The sequence below is a fragment of the Hevea brasiliensis genome, chromosome 2, assembly GCF_030052815.1.
Source record: "Hevea brasiliensis isolate MT/VB/25A 57/8 chromosome 2, ASM3005281v1, whole genome shotgun sequence".
NCBI classification, from domain to species: Eukaryota; Viridiplantae; Streptophyta; class Magnoliopsida; order Malpighiales; family Euphorbiaceae; genus Hevea; species Hevea brasiliensis.
Window position 1 is genome coordinate 77,861,187 of NC_079494.1, and position 6,323 is coordinate 77,867,509.

Consider the following 6,323-nt stretch of genomic DNA (forward strand, 5'->3'; position numbering starts at 1 on the left):
TGATCACAACAGTTGACAGGACCTAATGCTGCGATTGGCTAAGAAATTTGAAACTTGTCCTGAATCTTGAACATATAGGATATGTTCTAGATTCAAATGTTCCTGGTCCCTTACCTCCAGAGGCCACACAAGAGGAACATGAAACTTTGGACAAGTGGAAGGAGCATGATATGAGAGCTAAGTGTTACATGCTTGCTTCCATGAGTAATGAGTTACAGAAGCAACATGAGAACATGCAGAGTGCGAGTGAGATCCTCCTTCACCTACAAGAGTTGTATGGTGAGCACAGCAGGAATGCTAGGTATGAGATATCTAGACAGCTATTCCGTATGAGGATGTCTGAGGGACAGAATGTTGGGGATCATGTCCACAAGATGATTCGGCTGATTGAGCAGTTGGAACATCTTGACTTCAACATGGATTTCCAACTACAAACGGATTTGATCCTTCAGTCCCTTCCTGAGTCTTTTGGAAATTTTGTGACAAATTTCCATATGACTAAATAGGAATGCACCTTAGCTGGTTTACTCAACATGCTGGTTATTGCCCAAAAGAATATGCCAGGCAATAAAGGAAAAGAGGTAGCTTTGGTTGCATCTTCTTCTGCTGGAAAGTCCAACAAGAAGAAGGGCAATAAGAAAAAGAAACCTCAGATTCCTGGTCCTTCCAAGAAACTAGCTAAACAGAAAGGGAAGACTAAAGCTGATGAAGGCAAAGGAAAGTGTTTCCACTACCAACAGGAAAGTGTTTCCATTGCCAGTAGGAAAGTGTTTCCATTGCCAGTAGGAAAGTGTTTCCATTGCCAATAAGAAAGTGTTTCCGCTGGCCAGAGTATAGCAATCTAAATGAATGCAATGCCATGGTGAAAACCAACTCAAATTCAAAATATATTTGGCACTTAAGATTATGTCATGTTGTAGAAGATAGGATTACAAAATTGGAGAAAATGGGGATTCTATCCTCATTGGGCTCTGAGCCTACTCCAACTTGTGAATCTTGCCTTTAGGGCAAAATGACTAGATCACCCTTTATTGGACAAGGGCTAAGAGCTGAAAATATTTTGGAGCTAATACATAGTGATGTATGTGGTCCATTTAAAGAAATGGCTAGAGGGGGTTTTCATTATTTTATTACATTTACTGATGATAAATCAAGGTTTGGGTATTTGTATTTGATGAAATACAAATATGAATCTTTTGAAAAGTTCAAAGAATTTAAATCTGAAGTAGAAAATCAAACAGGAAAGAATATTAAAGCTCTTCAATCAGATCGTGGAGGTGAATATTTGAGTACTGAATTTGATGAATACTTGAGAGAGCATGGCATTGTTTCTCAGCTGACTCCTCCAGGAACGCCACAGTTGAATGGTGTATCTGAAAGGAGAAATCGTACCCTATTGGATATGGTACGTAGTATGATGAGCTATACTGATATGCCAATCTCCTTTTGGGGATTTGCATTAGAATCAGCTTTGTATATTCTGAATAGGATTCCATCAAAATCAGTTTCTTCCACACCTTATGAGATATGGCATGGAAGAAAACCAAGTCTTAAGCATGTTAAGATTTGGGGTTGTCCAAATTATATCAAAAGTCAACACTGATAAATTGGAGACCAGATCAGAAAAATGTCGATTTGTTGGATATCCAAAAGATAGTTTTGGATATTATTTTTATTTGCCTACTTCACAAAAGTTGTGATAAGTAGAGATGCCACATTTCTTGAACAACAATTTGTCCAAGAAGGAGGCAAAGGAAGGCAAATAGAGTTAGAATTGGAGAATTCTGACCAACCAATGCATCGATGGATATAGATCCATCTAGTCAACCAATACCCGTTGATGAAACATCTACAGCTGTTCCTCGTAGAACAACCAGGGTATCTCACCCACCAGTGAGATATGGTTTTCTTCATGAAGAAGAACAAGAGTTGTCTACTCATGAAGAAGTAGATCATGGAGATGATCCACTTGCCTATGAAGAAGCTATATCAGATATAGACTATTCAAAATGGATTGATGCTATGAAATCCGAGATTGATTCCATGTATAAGAATCAAGTTTGGGATCTTGTTGACCCACCTGAAGGTATTGTACCTATAGGGAACAAATGGGTTTTCAAGAAGAAAATTGGTTCTGATGGAAAGGTAGAGACCTATAAAGCAAGGCTAGTAGCGAAAGGGTTTCGCCAAAGGCAAGGAATAGACTATGAGGAGACTTTCTGCTTTGTTGCCATGCTTAAATCAATTAGGATTTTATTAGCAATAGCTGCATACTATGATTATGAGATTTGGCAGATGGATGTCAAAACAGCTTTTCTCAATGGATACATTGAAGAAAACATTTTCATGGAACAACCTAAGGGTTTTGAATCCCAATATGGTTCCAAGGTATGCAAGCTAAAGCGATATATTTATGGGTTGAAACAAGCTTCGAGGAGTTGGAACATCCATTTTGATGAAGCCATTAAATCCTTTGGTTTTATCAAAAATGAGGATGAGCCATGTGTATATAAGAAGGTTAGTGACAGTGTTATCACTTTCCTTGTCTTACATGTGGATGACATACTGTTGATGGGTAATGACACAGGTATGTTGACGACTATAAAGGTATGGTTGTTAAATACATTCTCCATGAAAAGACTTAGGGGAGGCAACCTATATTCTTGGGATTCGCATCTATAGAGATAGAGCGAAAAGAATAATTGGTTTATCCCAAAGTCTATACTTGGAAAAGGTGTTAAAGAGGTTTAACATGCTTGATTCCAATAGAGGATTGTTACCAGTGAGACATGGTATCCATCTTTCTAAAGAGATGTCTCTAAAGACACCTGAAGAAAGAGATAAGATGGCCAGGATTCCATATGCTTCGGCTATTGGAAGTTTAATGTATGCAATGTTGTGTACTAGGCCGGATATCGCATATGCTGTTAGTTTGACTAGCAGGTATCAATCCAATCTAGGTTTGGAACACTGGATAGCTGTCAAGAATATCCTTAAGTACTTGAGAAGAACTAAGGATTTATTCTTGATTTATGGAGATGGAAACTTGCAATTGGATGGTTATACTGATTTTGATTTCCAATCAGATATCGATGATAGAAAGTCTACCTCTGGACATGTGTTCATTTGTAATGGGCGTGCAGTCAGTTGGAAGAGTTCCAAACAGAGCACGACTGCAGATTCCACTACAGAGGCTGAGTATATTGCTGCATCAGATGCTGCAAAGGAAGCTGTTTGGATAAAGAAGTTCGTGACAGAACTTACAGTAGTTCCTTCCATTGAGTCAGCAGTTCCACTACACTGTGACAACAATGGAGCAGTCATACAGGCTAAGGAACTAAGGTCTCACCCAAAATCCAAACACATAGAAAGGCACAACCACATTATCAGAGATATAGTTGGGCAAGGCGATATAGCCATGCAGAAAATAGCATTAGCTGAAAATCCAACTGATCCATTCACTAAGCCTATGTCACATACTCAGTTAGACCGACATCTTGAGAAGATAGGTCTAAGATATTGTAATGAATGGCTCTAGTGCTAGTGGGAGATTGTTAGTAGTATGCCCTAGAGCATATCATTTAGTATGTATCTTGTACATATTTTTATTAATAAAAGGCATTTCCACTTTTCCGTTTACATAATATATTTATGTGTAATAGAAAAGGTCCATTGATATTTTGTTAGAAATATTATTCTTAAGTTGTTAAGAATATGAGTGACAATATTTCTAGCACAAAGTATCATAAATAGGTTCACAATCGAGGATACTTCATAATAAGGACATGACTTATCCAGAAAGATTGTATTCATGTTTGTTCCCAAGTTATTTATATGAGATATAAATAAGATGGAATGGTGAGTCTCATGCTATATAACAAACATGATAGGCACTTATAAATGATAAGCGTCGAACCAAAGGACACTTATGACAAGCACATGGAGTTTACTCTTGTCAATGTTTTATCATAAATCATATCGTGCATATAATCTTTAGACTGAGATAGTACAGCTTATCTTGTATATAGGTAGTTTGAGTTTGATATCGCTTTCATACTTGTGTATGGGTATATGGGCATCTCTTGGCTCCTACTCTTTATATATGGAGGTAGGTGTTGATCAATATTGAAACTGATCATCTAAGTAAATACAGATAAAAACCAATGTTCATTTCAATGTTCTTGATGTTTCAAGTTCCTGGCCAGGACAGATAGATTTATTCAGAAAAGAGTTTCTGATGAGAAAATCTTTTTAATCAAGAACTGGAATTAAAAGAGAACATAATATTCATAGCAAATGAAGTTTGACATAAACCATGACTCCAGCTTGAGTTGGGATTTTGTAAGAGAGAGATTCTAGTGCATGGTAACATATGATTATAGGTTCATTTAAGGTAAACCTTATTACTAATTGGGTGGCCATGGCATGCTATGCTAGGTGTTAACCATGGTCTATGAGGTGCATAAAATGATTTAGAGAAATCATTTATGGTAAGAAAGGGTTCTGATGATATTAAGAGTTGATATCATGTCTCATTGCCAATTAGTGATGAGCCTAGTAAGTCACACACATACACAAGTTATCACCTAATTAAATATGATTTAATTAATTAATTAAAGAGTTTAATTGATTAATTAAATAGGTTTGGTTTGCAATTAGATTGCAAAGTCCTTAGCATGACTTGAAACCAAATCTAGATTATTGGATGTATAATATAAGTTAAATTTATATTTAAAGTGTTTAAATATGAATTTAATTAATGAGAAATTAATTAATAGAGATTAATTAATTAATTTATATTTGATATAAATTAATTAGAAGAAGAAAATAATTATTTTGGGTTAAGAACTCAAAATTAAGACACAGGGCCATTTTGGTCATTTTATTACAGTGACACGTGGCACCATGAGATGGCGACACATGGGATTACACATAAGCTTGCCAAATGTTTTTTAATCATGTAAGATGATTAAAATCAAGATTAAATATAGGTTTGACACTTGGCACAATGTGATTGGGTCACTTAAACCTAGAGCTAATCAAAGGGTGACATGTGGCAAGGGTTTAATGTGTTAACCTAGCTATTTAAGTGTTGTTATGAGAAAATAAAATACAACCAGCAGCCTCTCCTCTCATTTGTCATGCCACTTTGAGCCTCTCCAGCTATTTCTCTTCATCTCTCATCAATTCAAAGAGATTAGCCATCAATCTCTTGAATTAAGAACACTAGAAATTGTTTCTAGTGTCCTGTTTACATCTCTAATCTCTTAAAAGGCAGAACTTGATTTTCTAATTAATAGAAAAAGCATTAGAAGCTATTCAAGGGCTGCCATAGGTGTTCTTGGTGTGGACAAGCTAGAGGGACAACATCTGGTGTCCTGAAGACGAATCTCAAAGGCGCAGACATGCTGCAGTGCATCAAGAGGTTAGTGTAATCGTTCTTGATTTAATCTAGGGTTCTAAAATTAATCTGATTAATTTTAAAATCTTAAATGGCAAATACAGATCCAAAAACATATTAAAAGAGTTTTAATATGTTGTTTATCATTGAAATCAAATAGATAAAAATAAATCTTGCATGATGCATGTGACCCTAGGTGAAAATTTTTGAATTCAATGGTATAAACTTGTGTTTTTCACGCTTCCGTTCCTTCAGCTACCATGTTAGCAATCGGCCTCCTTGCTTCTTCTGGTGTCTTATCAACCAAAGCTCCTCCACTAGCAGCATTTATCATACTATGGTCCATTGGTAGAAGTCCCTCATAGAAATACTGAATCAGAAGCTGCTCACTTATTTGATGATGGGGACAACTTGCACACAACTTCTTAAATCGCTCCCAATACTCATATAAACTCTCTCTATTGTACTGTTGGATCCCACAAATTTCTTTTCTTATGTTGGCAGCATGGGAAGCAGGAAAATACTTCTCCAAAAACATCTGCTTCATCTCATTCCATGAGTTAATGGATCCCGAAGGAAGGTAATATAACCAATCATTAGCTGTGCCTTCTAGTGAGAAAGGGAAAGCCCGAAGCTTGATCTGGTCCTCTGAAACTCCTTGAGGTTTCATGCTGGAACACACAACATGAAATTCCTTGAAATGCTTATGTGGATCCTCACCTGCAAGACCATGAAACTTAGGCAACAAATGGATTAGTCCAAATTTTAACTCAAAAGCAACATTTAAAGCAAGGTATTGAATACACAAAGGCTGTTGGTTTAGATCAGGAGTGGCCAACTCTTTCAAAGTCCTAGTAGCCATGGTTTAATTTTCTGAATCTAAATCCGAATCCGAATCCGAACTTAATTCCCTTGGAGATTG

General features: G+C 36.5%; 1 non-coding gene across 1 annotated transcript; it reads left to right on the forward strand.

Annotated features, from left to right (window-relative positions):
- Positions 1 to 5,793: 5,793 nt before the first annotated feature.
- Positions 5,794 to 5,900, forward strand: LOC131178013 (small nucleolar RNA R71). The gene has a single exon (XR_009147144.1). It is a non-coding gene; the product is annotated as a small nucleolar RNA R71 (small nucleolar RNA).
- The last annotated feature ends 423 nt before the right edge of the window (positions 5,901 to 6,323 follow it).